Source organism: Narcine bancroftii, chromosome 4 (genome assembly GCF_036971445.1).
Source record: "Narcine bancroftii isolate sNarBan1 chromosome 4, sNarBan1.hap1, whole genome shotgun sequence".
Taxonomy (NCBI): Eukaryota; Metazoa; Chordata; class Chondrichthyes; order Torpediniformes; family Narcinidae; genus Narcine; species Narcine bancroftii.
The window spans coordinates 133,145,252-133,172,720 of NC_091472.1; the positions used below are offsets into that span (position 1 = coordinate 133,145,252).

Sequence of the window (27,469 nt, forward strand, 5' to 3'; positions counted from 1 at the left end):
AATTTCGTGATCTTTTGGCTTCAGTCTACCAAACAAACTGAATTTTGTTTATGATCTTTGCTTCAGTTGAGATCGAAGGTTTGTGTCTTGTGTGTTTTGTGTTTGTTTTGTGTCAAAGTTTTTCTGTGGGCTGGTTGGAAATATAACTTAGACTTGAATTACATATGTTATATTTAGGCTGGGGAATTTATTAGTTTTCACTGTTATAGAAATTTGCATGGGCATTATTATAAAAGGGGGGATTTTGAATTAAAGTTTGAAGATGAATTTTTGTTAAAAAGGATATGTTCATCTTTACCCCTGTGATATGCCTTCTTTGTGGTTGCTGGTCTGATCTTGTAACAGTAAATAAAATTGATGCACCATCAATTACTCAAAAGACGATTGTTGAGAAACCAATAAGCTTTTATTACTTAAGAACAATAGCACATCCATACTGTTCCACTGTCCTGCACTGAGGACGGGGCTGTGGAGCAGCCACCTTTATACCGGAGCCTGTGGGGAGGGACCACAGGTACAATCGGCTAATAGGTGTGACCAACCAGACAATTATGCGCATCTATGGTTTACCACAGTGGGCAAGCTTGACAAGCAATGCAGCCCATCAATGCTGAGACATGAGGCTCAGGGTTGTGGGCGACAATCTCCAGGCTGTGGCTGGGACTAAAGAGCTTAAGTTAGAGGAGAAGCTCGATAAACTGGGTCTTAATTCCCTGAAGTGACAGGGGCTGAGGGATGACCATTCAGAGGTTTATAAAATCATGAAGGGCATGGATTAAATGAACACTTTTCTCAGGGTGAATCGTTCCAGGGCATGGGGTTAAAGTGAGAGGGAAAAGGTTCGAGAGAAATGAAGCAATTTTTTTCCACACAAAAGGTGGTCTTTATGTGGAACGAGCTGTCAGAGAAAGTTGCTAAACAATTACCATGTTTATAGAACAAAACAGTGCAGGGACAGGCCCTTTAAACAATGGATCAGTGCTGGACATAATGCCCAAATCAAACTCAGCTCTGCTGCTTGCATTTGAGATAATTCCCTCCATCCCCTTCATGGTCACGTGCCTATCTAGAGCAGCTATTCTCAATGGGACCCCCCATGGTCCCCTCCCCCATTCCAGGGGAAACATCATATCAAAGCCTCTTTTTTTTCACCTCATGTAACATAAATAGTTTTTATGCTTCTTTTTAAAGCAATCAGTAGGAGAGAAGTACGGAAAATACCAAAACTTGATTGCTTCACAGGGAAGGGGGCTCGTAAAGCTTGAGCAGAGCCCTAAGAAGGTCATGGCCAAAGAAATGGTGAGAATGGTTGTTCTAGAAGCCTCTTAAATGTTACTATAGTATCTGCTTGCATCTCTACCTCTGGCAAACTGTTGCAGGTACCAACCATCCTCTGGGTATAATATTTGTCTGGTACATCTCCCTTAATCCCCCCCCCACCCAAACTAATTAAACCATTGACTTTTATCCGGGGAAAAGATGCTGACTTGACCCAATTCACCAGCCCAGAGGCCACTAATGAGCTTGCAGCCACAGAGAAAGCTAAACAAAGGGAGGGAAATGCTCATATCATTAGATTGTGGACTACCGAGGCTGACATGAGATGTTTTTGTTCTTGTTTGTGTTGGGCTTCACCCTGTCATCAATCCATTTTTGGTCCTCCCATTTTTCCCCTTGCCAGCCCCTCCCTTTTCCTATTTTCATCCTCCCACTCCCCCAGTTCCATCCACTGTCTTCCCATGCATGCCATCCATCAGATCCTTCTCCCATCTGCCTTCTGCCTCTCCCTTAATAGTTTCCATGATCACTTCCCTCACATTAGATTCCAGCACAGGTAGCCTTTGTGTTCCTACTTATCACTATCCCCACCTAGTTCCACCTGCCCAATATCCTTCACCAATCTTTGCTCCATCTATCGCCTTCCGGCCCTTGTGTCACCCATCCCCCTCTCTACACCTGCCATGTTCCCTCACCATACTCAATCTTGAGGCCACGACACATTGACAGTTGCTTCCTTCCCCTCCCCTACGTTAGTTACTTGACCCATTGAAATCCTCCAGCAATTTGTTTTATGCCTCAAGTGGATAATCTTATTGGGTGATAACCTTGGTTGGGAAATAAACATGGATCAGTACATGGTTCATTGGAAATAAAGTTGGAGATAGATTCAATTGAACTGGCGATTTGCTAACCACCATTTGTCCAATATGTGAAGTCATTAAATCTATTACTTGAGTGAAATATGAAAGTCTGCAGATGCTGTGATTGTAGAGAAAATGCAGAAATGCTGGAGGAACTCGACAGATCTTGCAGTGTCTATAGGAGGTAAAGAAATAACTGATGCCTTGGGCCTGACCCCTTCTTCAAGGTATGAGCCTAAAAGCAGGAGGGTGCCTGAAATGAAGGCTGAGGAGAAGGGAGGAAAGGGCAGGAGGTAGATGAGAAAGGAAAGTGAGAGCGGCGAGAGGAAATAGGAGAAGTCGATGTTCATGTCATCTAGTTGAGTTTCAACAGGTATTATAGTTAGTGACATTGTGGCAGGTGTCAAATTGCTAAATAGAAATCATTTTAAAATTACTTAGAATCTTGAAAACTTTGATTTGGTTTCCCCTTGAATTTGGTGTGTAGGTGTCCTGATTAATAATCCACTCTTTCAATTTAGGTTGACCGTACCGCCTAATTGGCTAGTACTCCTATAATGTTCCCTGACCCAGGCAGCTAAAGTGAAAATGTAGGTCTAGTCAAAGGTCTCAAGCCTTCATTCAGTTCAGCAGTCCATGTAATTCAGAACTTGTTCCGTGAAAGTTACATCTCAACTCCTCAGCATTGGGTTACTTTGCAATTAAACAGCCACAGGACTTGTAATGAGTCTCATTTCAGTTAAGGTACTGAGTTACAAAGTCACATTGCTCTCTGACCTTTAGGACTCCAGCTAGTGATTCAGATTTGAAGGAGATTGATTTTTTTTTCTCTCTTTCTCTCTGACAACAGACATCTTCTTTCAGAGAAATCATTGAACCAAGCCACTCTCTCTCTTGCATATAGTTTTCCACAGGTTAATTAATCAGGCCCATTGATCTATTGTCACAGTGTTCTTTGCATACATCTTATAGGATCAGGTTTTTTTTTTGGAGGCCACCACCTTCTTCCTGTACTTCCCCATTGCTTAATTTATGCAGTGTCCCACAGATCTGGATTTAATGCGTCACATAATCACTTCAAAATTCTGTTAAGTACGAATGTTTTCGTTTCACTGGGGATGCCACCCAAATTTATTTTGTTCGCAGATATTTAAAATTAAATTTTTAAATTTAGACATACAGCCTGATAACAGGCCATTTTGGTCCATGCCACCCAATTTACACTCAATTGACCTACAGCCCCGGTACATTTCAAATGGTGGGAGGAAACTGGAGACCCTGAGGAAAACTCACGTAGTCTCCGGGAGAACGTACAAACTCCTTACAGACAGCATGGGATTCCAACCCATGTTTGGTCCCGATCATTGGAGCTGTAAAGACACTGTGCTAATTGCTGCATCAACTGTGCCACCCACGTAACTAAATTGGACACCGACCTTGGAGGTTTTGTGTGGAATTTGTACCTTCTGCCTGTGACTGTGCCCATTAAGTCCATACCCACCATTAAGTAGAGGGTTTACCATGTTTTTCCCCACACCTTTATGACATGCCAGTTGATAGATTAGCTGGCCCGCAAAAATTGTGTGTTGGTGACAGGAAGTTGGAGAGAATGAGATTGGACACATGTAAATGAACACTTAATGGTGGGTATGGACTTGATAGGCAGAAAGTCCTGCTTCTGTGTGGCAGGACTTTTTGACAATGTGTAGTATATCTAAGTTTGCTGATCATAATAAATTGAGTGGAAAAAGCAAACTCTCTCTCGAGGACACAGAGTCTGCAGAGAGATTATAGGTAAATTAAATCAATGGGCAAGTGTCTGATGCAATATAACATTGATTTTAAAAAATCATCTAATTTAGAAGGGAAAATAGTGTATCAGACTATTATGTAATGTGGTGAACTGCTGTACACTCATTTATCTGGCTCCCCCCATCCTGTGACTCTACCCGTGGCTCCTCCCTCTTGACCCTGTATTAAAGATCCAACACCATAACCCCTCCTCAGAAAGCCTAGGTCACAGCACAGGATGACCTTCAGGTTTATTGTAAATAAAAGCCTATTGTTCTGTAACTCCAGTTTTTTTTTAAAGTTATTGATAGCACATCATGTAAATTGTGAAAAATTGCAGAAAGCTGTTGTGCAGAGATCTGGGAGTGTATGTTCATGAATCACCAAAAAAATTAATTTGCAGATGCAACAGGTAATCAAGACAGTAAGTTAAATGTTGGCCTGCATTAGTGGAGGGATTGAACTTAAGAGCAGGGAGGTTCTACTGCAACTGTACAAAGTACTGGTGAGGCCACACCTGGTATACTGTGTGCACTACTAGTCTCCTCCATGAGAAATTATATACTGGCTTTGGAGGTAGTATAGAGGAGATTCAGTAGGTTGGTTTGTGTTGGATTTTTGAATCTGGGTTTGGGATGCTGATGGTTTGAACTGAACTGAAGTCTTGTGCGGTTACAGAGGCTGTGGTAGCACTGGAGGTGAATCCACCAACACTCAGTGACTCTGAGGGACTCCCTTTTGCTTCTCTTTCTTTGACTGTAAGGGGCGCTGGGCTATACAAATGCTCATGGTGACTCTTTGTCTGCCTTATGGCAGACTAAAGGCAATTTTGTGTAATATTGCATTACTGTTTTATTACATGACAATAAATAGTATCTGCAGTAGTTCCAGAAATAAGGGAGTTAATGCGTGAGGAGAGATTGAGTAGGCTGGGACTAAACTCATTAGAGTTGAGAAGGATGAAGGGGAATCATAGAAATATATAAAATTATGAAAGGAATAGGTAAAATAGAGGAGGTGTCTCCACTGGTAGGTGATATGAGAACCAGAGATCTAGATTTAAGGCAGAGATAAGGAGGAACTGGTTTACCCAGAGAATAGTGAATCAGTGGAAATTCTGCCCAAGGAAGTAATAGAAGCTGCCTCATTGAATGAATTTAAGGCACAGATAGATAGTTTTGAATAGTGGTGAAATTAAATATTACAGGGAACGGGCAGGTGAGGGAAACTGAATCTATGGCAAGATCTATCGTGATCTTATTGAATGCCTGAACAAATTCTTATGTTCTTAAACCCTTAAAGTTTGGATGGCACTGTATGATGCATAAAGCTACAGATTTTATTTTTCTAATTTATCTCCAGAAAGGAGACATTCTCTCATTGTCTATGAAGAAGTGTCTCATTGACAGTGTTCTGCCCTGGGGTCCTGCGGAGAAGCCTTGACTTGCATGGATGATCCTGCAGTAATGAGTCACCCCTCACTTTGGGGTGAAGAGGCTGCCTATGGGGGCTAATGAAATACTGAGCTCAGAACTGCAACTTGTCCAGCACAGTGACTGTGGACCATCGCTGGGTACTGGCAGCAGATGGGGTTGCAGTCTTCTACCCTCCTACCTGTATCCACCTATAAATCTCTTGGTTATGTTTCACTTCCGATGGATATTGCATGACCTGGTGAGTTTCTCCAGCACTTCTGTGTATTGCACTCAACCCCGTCATCTGCATATTTTCTTGTTTAAATGAAGTCATGAGTTGTTTCACCCAGTTGTTGTCAGTTTACTCTAGTGAATGAGTGTCACAAAATAAAATGGCTTCATGTGCAAATGCACAGAATTTTGTGCGTGGTAGAAACACAAAAGTAATTTACATTTAGAATTCTATGCATGTGCATGTGTGATTTTGGGTGCGGGTGTGTTTTTGGTACACACACACACACACACACACACACACACACACACACACACACACACACACACACACACACACACACACACACACACACACAGACAGTCTCGCTATCTTACACTGCCCCACATCTGTCTTCCATTAACATTAAAATCACCAGTTTAGAAATTGGATAACATTTATCTAATGGGAATGAAGCCAGCTAAAAGAGCCACGAGACAGGTGACGCAGCTTTTCTCCTGCTGAGAGTTCAGAGATTTAAAGTGGGGGGGGCCTAATCCCTTATTGAAATGTCTTTGAAAAAAATTCATTTGTCAGTGATGACAGATTGAGCTAGGATTGCTGCAATCAATTTCCTCAGGCATTCAAAAGTCAAGACTGTTGTATTCAAAAGAGCAGCCCAAGAGGCAAGTTGCCTAATTATAGAGCTGAAATGACCAGAAGGTACACACCATATGAAATGCAGATCAGAACACAGACCCTCTGCTCCACGAGACAATCCCTCTGCTCCATATGAAATGCACACCAGGAGACGGTCCCTCAGCTCCACGTGAAATGCAGAGCAAAAAACGATCCCATGCTTGGAAGGAGAACAGCAGGCAAGGGCAATTCATTGATAATTACAGCAGTATGTCAGAGATGACCTTATGGACTTTGCATGCTTCTGACAAGGTTAAGAGCAGAGGGGATCAAAGAGTTGGGATTAGTGCTGCTTCAGCAGAATTTACCTAGCCTTTTGGGTTTACTTGGGCTAGAAGACAGACACTTCAGTAGTAAAACACACAAGTCTGCAGGCAGCATAAATGAAGTAAAAACACAATGCTGGAGAAACTCAATGCAGTGTACTTTATGTAGCCAAGATAAAGTTTCAGATAAAGACAGTTTCAGTCATGAGCCCTTCATCAAGGTCTGAAAAAAATGTCAGTAGGTGCCTGACCAAAATGGTAGGGAGAGGGCAAGGCGAGAAGCACGGTCCCAAAGGCAGGAGTTAATAGGTGGATAAGGGAGGGGGGGCACACCAACAAGCAGGGGGAGGAGGGATGGCTTTGTGAATGGAGAGGGAAGGAGGAGAGCTGGAGGAAAGAAGACAAAGGAACAGGGAAGAGAAGTAGAAGAGCCAGCAGAAAGCAGAGAAGCCGATGTCAAACCCATCTGGTTGGAGAGTGCCCAGATGAAATATCAAGTGTTCCTCCAATTTACAGGTTGTTTTGGTGGGATAATACATTAGGCTATGGACAGACATTTGAGCATGGGAGTAGGCACAGAATTGAAGTGATTGGTCACTTCATGTACAAGTGCACAGAACTTTGTGTGTGCATGTGGACACTTCAGTGCCTGGTAGTCCACAAGACAAGGAAACCTGAAAATTGGTCTGTAAATTACATTCCATATAGATACAAAGGAGCAACCAATCTCCAGAAACCATAGATTTTGTCCCCTTCAGTGGAATTTTCCACAACCCTGTTAACCTTGTTAGTCTTGACTTCTTAGTTCTTCCTGTCCGTTTGACAAAGATGCAAACGTGAACAGCAATATCCATGAAGTAAAATTTCCACAAGCATAACAAGTACCAAAAAAATTTTCAGGGAGTCTCCCTGCATAAGTTACAGCCATTTGAATAAATTCAACTCTCAATCAACATCTTTATAGAGCTAAGTGCATCATTGTGGAATTGGATACCAAACTACAATAATTTCCAAAAGAACATGATGCACACAGTGTAAACTGAAGATGGGGCAAACACTCACAGTCTTAGTCACATTCGATGAAGATGAAGGGAGGATTAAGGTCAATAGCACACACCACTTAGCTGTGAGGTATCAAACTTAAAATATGACATTCAGAAGCTTCTTCTTCAATCCACTCTCTGTAAAAGGTTAACCATTACCCTGTCTGTCGATTCACTGATGACTGCCTACGTGCTCATATGCCAGTGATGGTTTAGATTCTCAAATATCGACCAAGCCAGTAATGATTAAAGGTGACCCAAAATGATGATTCAGCAATTATCTGCTTCTGTCAGTAACATGTGAAAGATTAAAGAGTACACTGAATATTAATTAATTGTATACAACTATCAACACCCGTGATGGTGGTGTGCTGTTCTTTTACTTCTTGGTAATTACCTGGTTAGTGGTTACAGACTAATGACAGAGAAAAATTAATTAATGGAGTGCTCACAGAACAGCTATGGATGCTATAAAGCAAAAAATTAATTGCATTCTCTGGCAAATCCTTGCAATCCAATTAACATTTTAACAATTTTATGGTCAGCCAACAAATTAATTATCATTCACTGCAATGACTTTTTAAAAAACTTGTTATAATGACACTTTATTACAAATTAACATTGAATGCAGAACGGTGATCGACAAATCAAAAGGTAGGCTATGGCAAATTAGTAATAATCCAGTATGGTAGTTGAGTGATCCAGATCAAGCAATGAAATATGATCACTAGTACTTACCCAGTACAGTGTTGGTTATATTAGTAATCTTTGCAGTCACTACTTTCTTCATGATTTATCACATTATTTGGTCAGCACCAAACCAAACCAGGGTGTGATTGTTAATTACTTAATCCACACGGCTGATCACTGATTACCAATGCAAAAGAAGTACAAAGGTCCAACAACAGCTGATGTACTGTCTCTCTTTGGCTTGGCTTCGCGGACGAAGATTTATGGAGGGGTAATGTCTACATCTGCTGCAGGCTCGTTTGTGGCTGACAAGTCCGATGTGGGACAGGCAGACACGGTTGCAGCGGTTGCAGGGGAAAATTGCTGGATTGGGGTTGGGTGTTGGGTTTTTCCTCCTTTGTCTTTTGTCAGTGAGGTGGGCTCTGCGGTCTTCTTCAAAGGAGGTTGCTGCCCGCCGAACTGTGAGGCACCAAGATGCATGGTTTGAGGCGAGATCAGCCCACTGGCGGTGGTCAATGGGGCAGGCACCAAGAGATTTCTTTAGGCAGTCCTTGTACCTCTTCTTTGGTGCACCTCTGTCTCAGTGGCCAGTGGAGAGCTCGCCATAGAACACGATCTTGGGAAGGCGATGGTCCTCCATTCTGGAGACGTGACTTACCCAGCGCAGTTGGATCTTCAGCAGCGTGGATTCGATGCTGTCGGCCTCTGCCATCTCAAGTACTTCGATGTTGGAGATGAAGTCGCTCCAATGAATGTTGAGGATGGAGCGGAGACAACGCTAGTGGAAACGTTCTAGGAGCCGTAGGTGATGCCGGTAGAGGACCCTTCGGAGCTGAACAGGAGTGTGGGTATGACAACGGCTCTGTATACGCTAATCTTTAATTGATGTACTGTAGTTACTTAATAAACATCAGCAGTAGGCTCCGATCAACAACATCTCTGAAGGAACTGCTTACCTGGGGGCATTTCTGAAGAGATGATGTCTGTGCAGATACATTAAATTTAATTTGCATGTATGCTATGCCAGAAGGGACTGGGAAGAAAGAGGTTTGAAGGAAAGGTCAGTGGTAAGTAACCTTTCATACAAAAAAATAATTTTCAGGTCAAAAAATCCCATTCCACTGTGGGTTAAAAGGCTGGTGTCTTTATCCACTGAGGCAATTACAGGCATGTTAAGGGGATGGGGGCAAACTGAAACTTGAGGATTTATTCACTTCAAATTAGAGAAAGGAGAAGATAAGGCAATTGGGTAAAAATTAAGAAGGACAATGAAAAAGATGAGAGGAAGGGGCAAGAGTTCCTGTGCCCAGCAATCTCTCTGGTGAGACAAGAGATGGGCTGGAAAATATTCACTGGAATGAGAGAAGAGGCCAGGTCAATGGATGCTGGGTCAAGGGAGAAGATGTGTTGTAAAGATTATCCATGAGGAGAGGGTTGGGATCAAGGGATTTCTGAATCACTGCCAACAGAAGGAATAGGGATAGGTAATAGGAAATGCTCAGGTGGGAAGCAATATTGAAGGTGAGATTAAGATGGTTAGTTAACCATCAATAGAGGGAGATACTGACAAATTGAGTAAAGTTATCAATATAAGTGATAGACAAGGACCACAAGATGAGTAATTTTCCTCTCATTCTGTGTACAGGACTGAAACACAACCTATCGATACCACAACAAGGATATTCACCCAAACAGGAAGTGGACTTCACAATAGATCTTGAGTGTTCATGGGAATTTATTGGAAGCAAATTGGCTGCTTGACAAAAAAATATCCCAACACTGCCATCAAGCTCCATTGCAATGGGACTGCATGCTGACTCGAAATCTGGAGAAATCGTGGCTATTTGTGACATGTTTAAATATTGGAAAGCTCTTCGTACAGATGTAATTGGCACCTCTGGAGGCCAGGTTAGTGGCTTTTAAGTCAGGAACCTAACCCTTAACAAGAAATCCAAGTTCAATCTTAACAAGGTGATCAGGAAAATGAATCAATTCTTAACCTACAATAGATACAGCAACTATGGCAGGAGAGGTGTGCTATCATTGAATACAAAGCAAGGCCAGGCAGCATAGCATGCAACAGTGCAACTCTTTCCCCAATGAGCTGAGTGTTCTGATCTTGCTTTGAATAGGGAGCCAGCAAGGTAGTGACTACCACTGCTGCACCCATGGTCACTGTTGAAGTCAAGTCACCTTACAGTAGGTCACCTCATGGAAAGAAACTGGCCCAGATGGAATCTCATAATGTGTCCTGAGAGCCTGTACCAATTAACTGGTAAATATATTTACAGATTTGTAGTCTCTCTCTGCACCAGCTATAGAGTCAGTTTGCTTCATCATTATACCAGTACCAAAGAAAAGCACAATAACAGGCCTAAATGATGATTGATGTCCACCATAATGAGGAACATCTAAAGTCTAACCATGGCTCACATAAATTGTAGTCTGCCTGTGGTGCGCTGTTAGCCAGAATCAGACACACACAAAGATAAAGTCTGTACAACAGGCTTTAATCCACAAAGACTTCCACAGAGCCAGGCTGGATGTGGCTGCAGCAACTCTGAATGAGGCCTCGGGAGGCCGGCGCAGGCTTATATCCCGGAGGGTGATTGACACCTGACTGGGTGGGGCTTGATCCATTCAGGCTGACTGATTGACAGCGACCAGGTATTGTCCTGTCCCCTTACTCTCCTGCAGGTACAGAGGTTACCTCCAGCAGAAGGCCGGTGGTGTACCACCACACTGCCAGCCAGACTTGACTCATTTCAATTTGCTATCAGCCAGAAGGTTCACATCAGATGCCATTTCTATAGCCCTCCTTGGAACCCAAGGACACCTATGTCAAATTACAGTTCGTAGGTTACAGTTCTGTCTTTAATATCATAGTCCCCAGCTGGCTGCATCATGATCTGGTATGGGAGCACCAATACCCGAGTATAAAGCCCTCCAAAAGATAGTGAACCTAGCCCAGGACATCACAGAAAAAACCCTCCCCACTATCATCTATAGGAATTCAGCCATCGGAGAGCAGCAGCAATCATCAAGGACGCACACCACCCAGCACATACTCTTTTCTCACTGCTGCCATCAGGTAAGAGTATGGGTGCTGCAAGACGCACCCTACCAGGTTCCGAAACAGCTGCTACCCCTCCACTATCAGATTCCTCAACAACAAACTCAATCAAGGACTCATTTAGGGACTATTATTTGTGCATTTAATTGATTTATTTTGTTCTCTCTATTACACGGTCAGTTTGTTTACGTGTATTACATTGCTTATAGTTCTTTATTTGTTTACATGCCTGAAGAAAAAAAAAGAATCTCCGGGTTGTATGTGATGTAATGTATGTACTCTGATAACAAATCTGAAGCCCTCAGAGTGCCCATCTGTAACCAGATCCTTGACGACTTCTAACAAGTGGTAATCAGCGAAGAAGGGTAGCAACACATCCTCAATCATTCTCACCACTGGTGCTTCTTAATGATGTGCCCTGCTATATACACTCTACAGCCACAACTGTTCAACTAAGATTACAAGTCTATCTTGAAATTCAGTGACAATCTCAGTTACAGGAAGGTATCAAATAATGATGAGAAGGAATGCAAACAGGAGATTGGAATTCAAGAGGCATGGTGCCAAGTTAATAACCTCTCTCAACATTTGTCAGAAGAAAGATATGATCATTGGCTTTAGGAGAGTAGAGATGTCACTCCTGTCCACATCAGTGTCACTGATGTGTAAATAGCTTGAAGTTCATGGGAATAAATATTTCCAATAGCCTGACCTGGTACAAATGTGTGGACACCACATTCAAGAAAGCACATTAGTGTCTCCACTTTCTTTGAAAACCAAGGAAGTTTGGCATGTTCTTCATGTCCATAAACTTCTTACAGGTGCACCATTGAAAGTATCCTTGCTGGTTGCAGAAGAGCATGGGAGCTACTCTGCTCAAGATGATGCAGGAGATGGTGAACCTCACACAAATTTCTCTCCCCTCCACTGACTCCATGCAAATCTGCCACCACCTAGGGAAGGCACAACCAACATTCTGAAGGATCCGTCATTATCCAGGAACTCTCTCGTCCTCCTCCTCCCTGGGGGAGATGAGGTTCAAGAGTGTGAAGTCGCGCACCAGCTATCAGGCTCCTGAGTGAATACCACAAAAGTGCTCGTCCAGCCCTTTCTTTGTACTACTTGATTTTTAAAAAATTTGTAACTCAAAATTCTGTAATTGTGCTCTTGCCCTTCTACTGCATAAATATTATAATTAACCTGCTAGATTGCTCGTGGAAGAACCCTTTTCACTGTACCAGGTATAATGGAAAAATAAACTTAAACTTGAAATAAATTGTTTCCCTCCCAACTCACTGAAGGTCTTGACACCAATATAATTTAACAAAACATTGATATTATGCACCAGATCATACAGGATACAAATTAGAAAATGATTTTGATCTACTGGATAAAATTGCAAAGCCAGCCCAGCTCCCTGGAGTCCCATTGTTTGAACATATCTCCATCTGTTCAATTGGGACTTTGGACCACTGATTTCATTTTTAAAAGCATACAAAATTGTGAAGGTTCTGATGATCATTAGGCCTGAAACAGACAACGTCTGTTTGACCGAACAATTATTTCCTGCAACCACTGTATTGTAATTTGCTTTTGGAATATTATGGTGGAGTTTTGTTCTGGATTTCACTGCCAGAAGAGAGAATTTAAAAAAAATAATTGCCTTCTTTATTGAATCCTGCCTCTACTTCATCTCTCAACATAATTCAACGTTTTAACCAAAGGTAACATTGTGGAAAATTATCATTGTGTTCTCTCTAAAAGTCAATGTACTGAACTGAATTTTGTACTCGAGATGTGGATTGTCTGAAGAACTTCTGTGATAGAACATAATTCTTTGAATTCTAGTCCTTTTGAGAAAAAGACCAATTGTCCAACTGGGTATTTATTAATTTCAGTGTTCAGTTCATCATACATTTTTCCTCCTCCACAGATATTTTTAGTTTCAAGCATAAAGATTATATTTTGGTTTGTCCATAAGTAACCTAAACATATCTAGCATTAGCCTCTGTCAATTTTATTCTTGCACATAATTTGTCTCTTTGTAACTTCCTGCCCCTATTTATATAATTAACTCTGCTTTGTAACTTAGAGCTATTACAAATTTGAGTGGGTAAGTCTCCATACCTTCATCCACATAATTGCTGTTTGTGATGAGGCTCCATTACATTTCCCTGAGGAAGGCTACTTGTCATCACATCCAATCAGTCAGAACGTGTTCTCCTTGTTCCAGTTTTCTGTCTTCTACTTCTCAGCCAATTATCATCCCAAGACACACAGGAGACTGCAGATGCTGGAATCTGAAGCTAAATACAAGCTGATCAAGGAACTCAGTGGGCTGAGCAGCGTCAGTGAGAGAAAGAATGGTCGATGTTTCAGGCAGAAATCTTTCATCACGACTGGGGATATGGAGAAGAGAAGCATGTGTAAAGTGGACAGGGTGGGAGGGGTAGCACAGAGGCCAGGGAGAGGGAAAACATGATGGACAGAGGTAGTCAATTGGCAGATGCCAGACAAAGGGAGAGAGAGGCAAGAAAGTTAAAGGGGTCAGATGGAGGAAGATGACTCCGACACTGTGGAGTTGATGGTTAGAAGTAAAAGACTGCCAGTGTTGGAATCTAATAAGAAAAGGTGATAATGAAGGAGACCATGTGGAATCAAATGGGGTGGAAATAGAGAGCAGAAGAATCCAGTGGGGAGAGGGATAGGTATGTAAACAAAGAAGAGGTGAAAAGATAATGGATGGGAAAATTGGGTTTATAAAAAAGGGGGTAAAAAAGGAAGGTAAAGGGGGAAGAGTAGAAGTAGTAAAGAAAAAGGAGAGGGGACTCTTTACCTGAAATTAGAAAAGGATATTCTCATTTCATTGGATTGTAGAATGTTCTGGCATAACATGAGACATGGTTCCTTTAGTTTATGTTGTGCTTCATTCTGGCAGTGGAGAAGGCTCAGAATAGGCTGAGAATAGGAAGAGATGTTAAAATGGAAACAGCTCAGGATGGCCACTATGGACAGAACGCACATACTCAGTCAAAATAGTCCCCAAGTCTGACTTGGAGGACGCCATACCTGGAGCATTAAATCAAACAGATATGGTTGGAGGAGTTCAAGAGGATTTTCATCTGGATTACCTGTGAACACCCATCCCTTCAGTCTATTTTGACTCCTTTTGGTGAGCTTCTACTTGCCCAAATGCTTAATGACATTAAATAATTTTTGAGTGAGGTGTGTGGTCTAGCATGCTGCTTCTTGCTGGATAATTTAGTAGTCAGGAATAAAGGAAATTTACTTTAGCTTCTTTTGAAATAATATACCTAATGAGATTCCATGTTGTTGTGGCACTTTGACTCTGTCTGATTATGTAAATGCTGCACTAAGTCCCTGCAATGTTCTTCTTTACTACTCTCACACATCGTCCCTTGTGGGTGTTGCTTCGGTTACCAATATATCCCACTCTGTAAACCTGTATTTTCAGGCTTAATGCTGACAGAGATACTTTCTTCCTCCTTTACCAACCTGCTTCTTCAAGTCCTCTCCCATGCCAGCAACTTCCCATCTAGTTTCCTGGAATAATTCTAGATTAAAAATAGTACTTATTTGTCAGGAATCTGAAACTAGGTACTAGAAATCTGAAATAAAAACAGACCATTATGGAAACAGAGGCAGCATGTGTGGAAAGGCAAAATTACTTAACTTTTCAGGTCTGAGATCAAGACTGGGCACGATGAGTTTTAGGGAAGGATCTGAGACCCGAAACATTAACAGTTTCTCTTTTCATGGATGCTTCCTGACCTACTGAGCATTCCCAAATTTTCTGTTATTAATTTCTTGGTCTTGGTTCAGGAACACTCCAGGTGTGAATAGGTTTTTTTTCTCCACATCAGCCTTTGCATTTTAGAATTGGCAAAAAATCTCTCTGTTTCATCTCATTTTTGATTTTAATTAAATCACAGTTTGATATCAGATAACTGAGGGCTGTAAGACAAGGTTGTTCACAGCTTATTTCTGCTAATTCCAAGTGTAAAGTTAGGCATTGTTTTCAGGTAAAACCTGCTCATTATTCAGAACAGCAAAGGGACGTCCAGAGGGGAATGTGTTACAAGCTCACCAACTTGCCATCACTACTAGAACAACCTCCCCAGGAATGCAAATGCTGATAATTATTTTGCATTCACATCAGTTGAAGATTCTCATATCCTAAAATCAAAGCAGCGTTGATGCTGGAAATCTGAAGTAAAACCAGAAAAAGCTGGAAACATTCGTCATTTAGAGGGTGTGTTTGTGAGACTGTCCATAAAGTTAAGACTGTTGATGACAATGTACTTTTGTCCATAAACAACCATGTCCACAGCAACAGTCACAGCACTTAAATGTCTGAGATGAGTGGCATTACCACGGAAAAAAAGGGAGAGGCTGATCTATTAGGACTTGCACTAGATTGTTATCTTACCAATTAATGAATTCTGTTTTTAATCAAATTATAAATAGTTCCCTCGTAAGAACAAGAGCATAGGGTGGTAGAAAGATTGCACGATTCAGTCAGGTAGGTTTACAATTTGAATTTGTATTAGTACAGTGTTTCCTCCTGTCGCAATCCCTCTCACATTCTGTTCTCCAGTCATGTCTTTCCCTCTTGTCATTTATTTGCTCCTTTCTGCTCCTGCAGGCAGTCACCGGGTTAGGAATGTCCAACTTACAGACAACTCGTACTTATGAACGGACTGTGCGTAGCTTCAGCAGCTCATTGGCTCGAGGAAGGAGAACGCCGTCTGCCATTTTGAATTAGATAATGGTTATTTACCCTTTGTAACTATACCTCCAAAGTGTAAACCCCATGCAAGAAAAGCTCTGTACAAACCTCCCTTGATGCCTACTTCAAGAAATTTGACTAACTGAGGCTAAATAGAACTGTATGTACCTGTTCTGACTTACCCACAAATTTGACTTAAAACATACTTAGGAATGGATCTCATTCATAACCTGGGGACTATATTCTTCATTTTAGCCTCAGTCATAAACTTGTCAGCCCACTCAATCAAGGATGTATTCATTCCTTCATTCCATGACTTCTCTTCTATAGACTGAGCAATTGACTGCAGGACAGAGAAAGTTATGATGATTCAGCAGAATTGAGCCCAACAAACAGGGTAGCCAAATCTCATCAAGTGTCAGGCCAGGCTCTTGTATTTTTGTTTTCTCCCACTGGGGCGTTTTTTCCTTCTTTCTCTTCCCATGTCTCTTTCCTTGAACTGGTTCAGCAAAAAATGTGACAATATCCCAGCACAGATTTTCTGACTTGATGAGAAGTGCAAATCTAAGTATGTTGAAATTGAAATCCAGGTAGCAATAGTCTGATTTGTATCCTGGATCCAGCAGGCTGAATGAATCACATGGGCCTCTTGCAGCAACATTCCAATATTTATGGAATCTTGCCAAAGCGTCTTTTTCGATTTTCACCTTCCAAGTCAGTTTTGGGAATTTCATCAGGAAACTTTATACTGAAGTGTAACATTCCCAAAATCCTGCTGTGTCAAGAGAGGAAAGAAGTGGTCAAGATCTTCTGGTGCTGTTACCAGAGTTCAGGGTGACTCCTGATGTCAAGTCATCAAGTCACATCTGATTGCACAACTCTTTCTTTCTTCTTTTCTCTTTGGCTTGGCTTCGCGGACGAAGATTTATGGAGGGGTAATGTCCACGTCAGCTGCAGGCTCATTTGTGGCTGACAAGTCCGATGCGGGACAGGCAGACACGGTTGCAGCGGTTGCAAGGGAAAATTGGTTGGTTGGGGTTGGGTGTTGGGCTTTTCCTCCTTTGTCTTTTGTCAGTGAGGTGGGCTCTGCGGTCTTCTTCAAAGGAGGTTACTGCCCGGTGAACTGTGAGGCGCCAAGATGCACGGTTTGAGGTGATATCAGCCCACTGGCGGTGGTCATTGTGGCAGGCACCAAGAGATTTCTTTAGGCAGTCCTTGTACCTCTTCTTTGGTGCACCTCTGTCTCGGTGGCCAGTGGAGAGCTCACCATATAACACGATCTTGGGAAGGCAATGGTCGTCCATTCTGGAGACGTGACCTACCCAGCGCAGTTTGATCTTCAGCAGCGTGGATTCGATGCTGTCGGCCTCCGTCATCTCGAGTACTTCGATGTTGGAGATGAAGTCGCTCCAATGAATGTTGAGGATGAAGCGGAGACAACGCTGGTGGAAGCGTTCAAGGAGCCATAGGTGATGCCGGTAGAGGACCCATGATTCGGAGCCGAACAGGAGTGTGGGTATGACGAAGGCTCTGTATATGCTAATCTTTGTGAGGTTTTTCAGTTGGTAGTTTTTCCAGACTATTTTGTGTAGTCTTCCAAAGGCACTATTTGCCTTGGCGAGTCTGTTGTCTATCTTGTTGTCGATCCTTGTATCCGATGAAATGGTGCAGCCGAGATAGGTAAACTGGTTGACCGTTTTGAGTTTTGTGTGCCCGATGGAGATGTGGCAGGGCTGGTAGTCATGGTGGGGAGCTGGCTGATGGAGGACCTCAGTTTTCTTCAGGCTGACTTCCAGGCCAAACATTTTGGCAGTTTCCGCAAAACAGGACTACAGTCCAATGAAACAGCATTCTCTAGTCCTCAATGCAAAACTCACAGGCACACAAGCAAAAGTAACATGCATATATGCAGACAATACAAACGCAGGACAAATATTCATATATATTATAAATAAGTAAAGAAATATTGTTTCATGAATATGAGAGTCTCAGAGAGTTAGTGTGAATAATTCCTTGGTTGTTCAGCATTCTCACTGCCTGTGGGAAGGTGTGAATACTAAGGAATTATTTACAGGTCATTGATAAGAATTGATTGAATCAGTTTGAGTTTTGTGGAAAGATATTAGAACATTTTAATTACAATGTTTAACCCTCAATTCGTGAAGTATTTTGATGGGGTTCCACATGAAGATTTATTTGTGGTGTAGGGTGTTGGAACATTGGGGTATAACGGAGAAAAAGACAATGTACATCATATCAGAATTGAAAAATAATTCAAGTTTGGATGGGATTATTTTCAAAGAGACAGTGGTGCATCTCCTAGAGCTCTGGCCTCACACCTTTTGGGTTCAATCCTGACCTCTCGCGCTGCCTGTGTGGAATTTACACCTTCTCCCTGTTCTCTGGTGTCCTCCCACATTGCAAAGACGAGCAGGTTGGCAGATTATTCAGCCACGTAAATTCCTCTAGGAGTCTAGATTGGCAGGAAAATCCAAGGGAAGTTGAAAAGCGTGGGGAGAATAAAAAAAAGCAAGTTAGTCAGTATGGTTGGTGTAGGTGGCATGGTTGGTGTAACGGTTAGCGCAACGTTTTTACAGTGCCATCGATTGGGACTGACTAGGGTTCAAATCCTGCACTGTCTGTAAAGAATTTGTATGGTCTCCCTATGTCTGCGTGGGTTTTCTCCGGGGGCTCCAGTTTCCTCCCACCATTCAATGGGGTGTAAATTGGGTGGCATAGACTCGTGGGCTGTTACTGTGCTGTATGTCCAAATTTATATTTAATCCAAGACTCGTGCATGTGGATCCATGATGATCAGTGTGAACATAATAGGCTGATGGACCTTTTTCTATGTTGTATGACTCCAGAAAAGGGAAAAGCTTAGTGAGGTGGCAAAGTCTAACACAGCATGGACACACAAGGCTACATCAAGAAATGGAAAGAGTAGGTTTTCAGTTGGTGGTATGCAAACATTGTACCGTGAGTTATAACATATTTGTTCTTCACTTGTTCAAAAGATAATAATTTATTTCCCGAAAAACAATTTTCTATTCTTTTGATCCCTTTTCTCTCCCATTCTTTAAAGGAAAGGTTATCTATTGTGAAAGGGATTAGTTGATATTGCGTCAATATTAATTTTGGTAGTTGATAATTTGTTTTATTCCTTTCTACGTGAATCTTCTTCCAAATGTTGAGCAGATGGTGCAGTACTGGTGAATTCCTAAGTTGCACCAGCTTTTCATCCCACTTACATATTATATGTTCAGGTACCTTCTCCCCTATTTTATCTAGCTCTAATCTGGTCCAATCTGGTTTTTCCCTTGTTTGATAAAAATCTGATAGGTATCTTAATTGTGCTGCTCTATAATAATTCTTAAAGTTTGGTAGCTGTACGCCCCCTTGTTTGTACCATTCTGTTAATTTATCTAGCGTTATCCTTGGTTTTTCCCCTTTCCATAAGAATTTCCTTATTATTTTCTTTAGCTCCTTGAAGAATTTCTCTGTTAGGTGAATTGGTAATGATTGAAATAGGTATTGTATCCTTGGGAAGATATTCATTTTAATGCAATTTACCCTTCCTATCAGTGTTAGTACTACGTCTTTCCAATGTTCTAAGTTGTCTTGTAATTTCTTCATTAATGGCTGATAATTTAGTTTGTATAGATGGCCTAGATTATTATCTAGTTGTATACCTAGGTATCGAATTGCTTGTGTTTGCCATCTAAATGGTGATTCTTTCTTAAACTTTGTGAAATCCGCATTATTCATTGGCATTGCTTCACTTTTATTTACGTTGATCTTGTACCCCAATATTTCTCCATATTCCTTCAATTTCTTATGTAATTCTTTTATTGATATTTATGATTCTGTTAAGTATACTATGATGTCATCTGCAAATAGACTAATTTTATATTCCTTCTCATTTATTTTTATCCCTCTTATTTTATTTTCTGTTCTTATCAGTTCTGCCAGTGGTTCTATAGCTAACGTGAACAGTGAGGGAGATAGTGGACATCCCTGCCTAGTTGATCTGCTTAATTTAAATTGGCTTGATATATATCTATTTACTGTCACCTTTGCCAATGGTCCCTTATATAATGCTTTAATCCAATTAATATATTTCTCTGGTAGGATGAACCTCTGTAGTACTTTGAATAAATAATTCCATTCTACTCTGTCAAAGGCTTTCTCTGTGTCAAAGGCAACTGCCACTGTTGGCGTCTTGTTTCTTTGTTCTGCATGGATTAAGTTAATGAACTTACAGATATTGTCTGTTGTTCGTCTTTTCTTAATAAATCCAGTTTGATCTAGTTTTACTATTTTTGGTACACAGTCGGCCAATCTGTTTGCTAATAGTTTAGCTATTATCTTATAATCTGTGTTAAGTAGAGATATTGGTCTATACGATGGACAAATTGGGAAGCAAACTGAGGTTACCAGAAGGAAGCAATTTTGAATATGTGATTACAGACACAATGATAATTAAAAGATTTATAACAAACATGTACATCAAACTGCAAGAGAAAGAGAACGAGGAAACAAGTTGTAAACCCAAATAAAAATGGGAACAAGATCTAAACATAAAGATAAAGAATGAAACATGGGAAAAGCTATGCTCTGGAACTATGAGAAATACAATAAACACGAGGTTATGCATGATACAAGAAAATTGGTTACACAGGCTATACACCACGCCCCAAAAGTTAAATAAATGGGACCCAACAGTATCAGACAGATGTTTTCATTGTAAGAAGGAAATGGGAACAACAGTACATGCAATTTGGGCATGTGAGAAAGTGAAAAAGTTTTGGGAAGATCTAAACCAGGTATTAAATAAAATCACAAAAAGCAACATACCAAAAAATCCAGAGATCTTTCTTCTAAGTAATATAAGAAGTAAAGAACTTGGACTCGATTTGGATGGATCACAAAAAAGATTTATTATGATAGCCTTAGCTGTAGCAAAAAAATGTATAATGTCAACCTGGAAATTAGAAGATACCCTGAGAATACAGCAGTGGTACATAGAAATGAATAAATGTATTCCATTGGAAAAAATAACATATAATTTAAGAAATAACATCACAGTATTTGAACAAATTTGGGAACCGTACATGGAACACAACAGTGAAGTCCTACCACGGACCTCCACCGCCTAAAATGACAGAAGGAGTAGAAGACAAAATGAACTGACCCAGTATGTAAAAGTAGAAGACACAAATTACTTGTTTATTTTCATTGTGCGATGACACTGTTTAATGGGTTTAATGTATCATATAGGTTGAACGTTGAGTGGGTGGGGAGGAGGGGGTGAAAGGAGGGAGGGAAGGGAGGGGGAAAAAGTGGAGAAAATGACAAGAGGGAAATGTTTGTGTGTATTTTGGTTAGTGTGGCTCATAGTGTGAAAAATAATTTTTTTTTAAAAGAAATGGAAAGAGAAATGTTGTGAACAGCATAGAATAATCCATATGGAAATAGGCTCTTGGACTCATTGTATATCATTTATATTCATTGCAATTTTTAACTCTTGCATCCACATCAACTCTTGCAATACTTTACACTTGGGTAAATTTACATTAGATAACTAACTTCCCAAACAACTTTCATTGGGTTATGAAGGAATTCCGAGCACTTGGAAGAAACCAAGTCATATAAAAATATACAAACCAGACAATAGACTAAACTGGACATTGAATTTGAACCTGCATCTCAGGAGCTGTGAGACAGTTGAGCTAACTGGAGTGCTATTGTGTCCACCAAGCTCAGGTTTGCTTAAGTTATGCTTTTTAAAAGGAGCACAATATTATTGTCTTGAAGTATTCATACTACTTGTCTTTTCGCAGTTGCTGCCTGATCCTTTCAATTATCGGTAGCTTGTGTGAAAGATAAAGGGCCTTCAAGCTGTAACTCTGATCCTCTTCTTGCAGGGAACTCCAGCATTTTCTGTTTTCACTTCAGATTTCTGGCATCTGCAAATTTTTTTTGTTTCATTTTCATCTTCTGTGTCTTGCTTTGTGGCCATTTCCGCACAGGTTAGGATGAGGGCAGTAATATTCACTCGGAAGATGAGTGGAGTCAGGAACTCAGAATAATTGTTGGAGCACGGGATGTTTACTCAGATATCTGCATCAAAAATAGATGCCCTATAAACAGCTGATAGGTAAGAAAATGCAGGGAACCTCGTAATTGTTGCCATGGGTTTAAAAAAAACCTAGTTGAAATTGTCAAATGGACTGAATGGAATTTAGTTTAATCAGTTGGAGTCATCACAAAAAAACAGATGAGGCTAAATTTAGTTCCTGTAAAGAGTACAAGAACAACATCAGAGTAATTGTCCCCATGTTGACAAAAAAAAATTAGAAAATAGCATAGGATATAGCTTTTCACTACAGGCACTCCCTGACTTGTGACCTATGCCCATCTGCACATATAAACAATTTTTTTTAAATAAAGAAAAAGTATAAATTTTACAATGATTATGTTGTATTTGACAGACTACAACAGGGATATAGGGCATGTAAGAGCCAAAATGTGCATACTTACCTTGTTAGTCAGTGTCCTGGGGTCCGTAGGCTGGGCACCGCCATCTTGTTTCCTGTGCCCATGTGCGAGTCTTCGGTTGGCGCATGCGCAATGGGTTCACATATTGGAGTTTGGTTGGCCCCTTCATGAGAGTTAAAGGCATGAATTCAATATCGTTAACTCTTGTGCATGCACCAACTGAACTCCAAAACAGAAAACCATTGTGCATGCATCACCAAAGACTCAAGTTGGCCATGCCCAGCCTACAGGCCCTGGAAGGCCGACTAACGAGGAAAGCATGGACCAGAATGTGAAAAGATTCACCAAGGTTGATCAACAAAATCAGGAAGATTTAAGCTGCTATTGTCAAATCTATGATGAAAAAATATTTGATTAAAAAGTTTGCTTTAAGACGTTGGTACTCCACACGCGCGGACAAAATTCCGACTTGCGTCTATTTTGATATATGACCAATTTCGGTCCTAAGTCAGGGAGTACTTGTATTTAAAAAGAAACACAAAACTTGCAATTTGATTTACAATATCAAGACATCCTAAAGTACTTCGAACTGAACATGACTGTGAAATTAGACACAGCTGGCACACAAAAAGCAATCTGAGAGTGACCAGATAATTTGTTTTAAAAATTTTGGTTAAATATTGATCAAAGCATCAGAGATAATAACCCTGGGATGCTTTATATTATGTGCCTGATTAAAAAAATAAGGTGAGTTTTTCAGTTTAAATATTCCATTCAAAAGACAGCAAGTGTGATAATATTGTCCTCCATCAGTACCACTTAAGAGACCTTTGTTCTTAGATGGGGCATTGCTGGTAAGTTTTCTGATCAGCACCCATTGCTTAAAACTGCACTGGTAATGTATTAGTTGCATCAAATTTCTGCGTATGGAGGGCAGGGAGGATGTCTTTCAGGCTTCGAAAGCTCACTCAGAACATTTAGGACTTGGATGAGTTTAAATTTCTTCAAATGAATCTTTTCAATTTCTCTAACCTGAAGATGTTTGGAGGCTCATTCACTGAGTTTATTCGAAACAGATCAATAGATTTCTGTATTTGAGGGGATCAAGTCATCCGAGATAGTGCAGGGAAAATGATACTGGAGTAGATCTGCTGCAGTCTTATTGTACAGCACAGTAAACCACATGGGTCAAATGGTTTAATCCTGTTTCTTTTTCTTTTGCTTTAATATATCCAGCATAACAATGTTTTGTATAACATTGTTCATTTTCATTATGTGCGAGAGTATAAAACATTGATGGCAAGTGGTGAGCTTGTACATTTCTCACAATTTTTATTTCAATTAATTTAAAAATAACATGAACACAGAGGTATGTAGGAGTGATTGCTGATGAGCTTCCACAAGAGAACATGATTATAATGACAGCTAAAGAAAAAGAAAGCAAACATAAACAAAAGGAATGGCATGATAAATACAATTTCAGCCTAAAGCAATGCTCTGTTCACTGTGGAGAAGCCAGTGCACTGTATGGTAAGCCATGTCTAAAGTCAGAAAGAATTTGAGCAGCAGATGATAACGGAGATCTTAGGCAATCCTAGAATTGCCACAATTCCTATTGTGACCTCCTTGTACATTGGCCTTCACCGAATAAAAATTAATTATGAAAACCATAACAGCTACTGTTTTCTGTAAATATTCGAGTATAATGCAAACAATTTCACCCACCCCCCCCCCTTTTTCCTCTCAAAATTAGGGGGGGGGGGTCGCATTATACATGGGAGTAAAATTTAAAAAAAATTTATGTAACTCGCAACTCGGGCCGGAGAGACACCAGAGCAACTCAGGCGGGTGAGGGGAGGGGGGGTCATGAGAGACGACATTGCGAATCGGGCGGCCGGACAGGAGAGTGGGTGGAGAGACACCAGCGCAACTCAGGCGGATGAGGGGAGGGGGATCGTGAGAGACGGCAGTGTGACATGGATGGCCGGGCGGGCGGGCGGAGAGACAACAGCGTGACTCAGGTGGGTGGGGGGAGGGTCGTATTATACATGGGGGTAAAACTTTTCCCTTTTTCCCCTCAAAAATGAGGGGGGGGGTCGCATTATACAGGAACGCATTATACACAAATATTTACAGTAAGTAATATGAATGCAATGATTATGTGTGCTTGCTGATCTCAAGGGTTTTGCTTCACATGGCTTTGAAATTTCTGAGGGATTTTTCAAATTCTTGTCTTAGGCTACAGAATGATTTGTTCGGCTACTAAGATCGAAGGCGATGGAAAATATAATTTTAATCCTGATTAGTGCATTTTATGAGGCTTAATAAAAGTAGCACATATATAGTATGAAGTTTAGGCCTAAGGATAGTATTAAGAAGCAGTGAGGAGAGACCGGACAAGCTGGATTTGCTTTCCTCTGATCATGGGAAGCTCCAGGGGACCCGATAGAGGTTTATACAATGAGAAGCACATGCAGGTAAATAGTAAGAAACTTGTCGCCTTGGCAATGGTATCCAGGATCTAAGGGCATGGATTTAACATGAGGAATAGGCTGTTAAGAGGTGTTCTCAAGGATGATTGCATACTGCCTGAGAATGTGGAAGAGGCAGGTTCACCCACAACATACAAGAAGCTCGTGGATGAGCTCTTGAATCAGCAAGACATGGTATGCTTCAGACCAAATGCAATAAGATTGGTATACATAGAACTTGATATAGAGGGTGTACAAGGTGAGCCAAAGGACCTGTTTCTATGCTGTATGACTAATGTCAACCCCTCTCTATTTCTATCCATGACAATGGCCAAATTTCTGTTCTTGATAGACAGAGCTTCAGCTGACTGAATTCTGGAATAACTCTCAGACAACAGAAATGAGAGGAGAAGTAGGCCATCATGCCTGCCATTCAGTAAGATCGTGGCTTATCAAGCCATAGAATAAAGCTTGGCTCCTTTTTCTTTCTTTCCAGATTTGAGATGCCCTTGAAATTCTACATCCTTTTGGTCATCTGCCATCGTGTCTGCTTTTATAGGTTGAAGCTTGATTGAATTTGTCCCTATAGAGTGGCATGAGTCATTTTGTTACATTGGAGACAATATATGAATAAAACCTGTCATCATTTCTGACTTGCAAAAGGCAGTCTGCTGAATCTTTTTGTTGGTTAAGGCCAATTATAAATCAACAGGCTGCTTTATTTTACAAGCAAATCAATGACCAAACAGGAAAGAACAAACCACAACATAATAGATGGCAGACTGCACTCCACTAAAATAAAGATTTCTTGGAAACTGATTATCCCCAATGCTGGACAATTGCCTCATTCATTAAACCAGTCTCATGTCATTTCCATCTGATATACTTCGATCTTCATTATGTATAGTTTCCCCTCCATGTAATAAATTGGATAGCAGCTAAGTTTATGCAACCCCTATCACTGCCTAGAGTGCCCACTCAATGCCAGCAACTTTCATAGAACACAACAGCAAAATACAGGCCCTTTGGCCCTCAATGTTGTGCCAACCTATATTTCCAACCATGAAAAAAATTAAACCCTCCCTATCTCATAACCCTTTATTTTTCTTTCATCCATGTGCTGGTCTAAGAGTCTCTTAAATGCCCCTAATGTTTCAGCCTCCACCACCACCCCTGGCAAGGCTTTCCAGGCACCCACATCTCTCTGAAACTTACCCCTGATATCTCCCCTAAACTTTCCTCCCTTCACTTTGTACTGATGTCCTGTGGTGTTTGATTCTCCTGTCCTGGGAAATAGGTTCTGCCTGCCTAACTTATCTATGCCTCACAGAATATTGTAGACCTCTATTAAGTCACCTCTCATCTTCTTCACACCAGAGAGAAAGTCTGAGTTCTGCTAACTTGGCCTCAAAAGACTTATTTTCCAATCCACGCAACATCCTGTTAAATCTCCTCTGCACCCTCTTCCACATCCTTCCTACAACGAGGTAACCCAAACTGTACACTAGATTTCAACTGTGGTTTCATTAGAGATTTCCCCAACACCCTACAAGCGGGATTGAAATGAAAAACAGAACCCCAAAATGTGAAGACTGGAACGTCTAAAGGAATCACTGACTTAAATTGAATTTATATACTGAAAGCATTATTTCACCAGCTGAGTTATTTGGATCTGTATCATCTTAGTTTGGGTCCAAATAAAATGTCTCAAAGCACATTACAGCCAATTGCCAGATAAGTAGGGCAGGTTGTTTTCACACAACAAGCTCCCTCAATCAATATGGCCAGGACCTTGCAATATTTTATGCCCAGTTGAGATGGTTAACAGGGCCTCATTAGAACAACATCTAAAAGACAGGATATTTAACAGTCCTATATCTCCTCCGAACTACACTAACTAATCAGTCTCATGTGATGTCTCTGAAGATCATGTGATTCTTCCATCTGCTGAGACCCAAGTTTGATGGCATAGAGATGAATACAAGAAACAGATCTTTTGACTCCCTTGAGCATTAGCAGCCATTCACTTACATCAGGCTGTACTTCTACCCAAAGACCATTCTCTAACCCTGGCTTCTCTAAAATGCAGAAATCTATTATTCTCAGTTCCGAATGCAATCAATGATTGAGCCTCTGCAGCTTTCTGGGATCAAGAAGTTCAATGATTCATCTTCCTTTCCTCAATGGTCTTGCCTTTATTTTGTTCTAAAGCCTTTTATACTGAATGACTACACTTTATAAAACAAAGACCTAACCTATTCACTCTTTGCTCAAATGATGGACCAGCTAATGTGGGAATCTGTCTAATGAATCTTTGCAAGTTTGGTAAGGAGACTAAAACTGTGCATAAAATATGCAGTTCAAAAGATCTGTGAAAGATTCAAGATTCCTTTATTGTCATTTAATAGTAAAGAACAC

General features: G+C 40.9%; 1 long non-coding RNA gene across 1 annotated transcript; it reads left to right on the plus strand.

Moving 5' to 3' along the window:
- Positions 1-25,663, plus strand: LOC138759965 (uncharacterized). The gene is made up of 3 exons (XR_011355281.1): positions 1-78; positions 9,902-10,164; positions 25,548-25,663. It is a non-coding gene; the product is annotated as an uncharacterized lncRNA (long non-coding RNA).
- Positions 25,664-27,469: the final 1,806 nt, after the last annotated feature.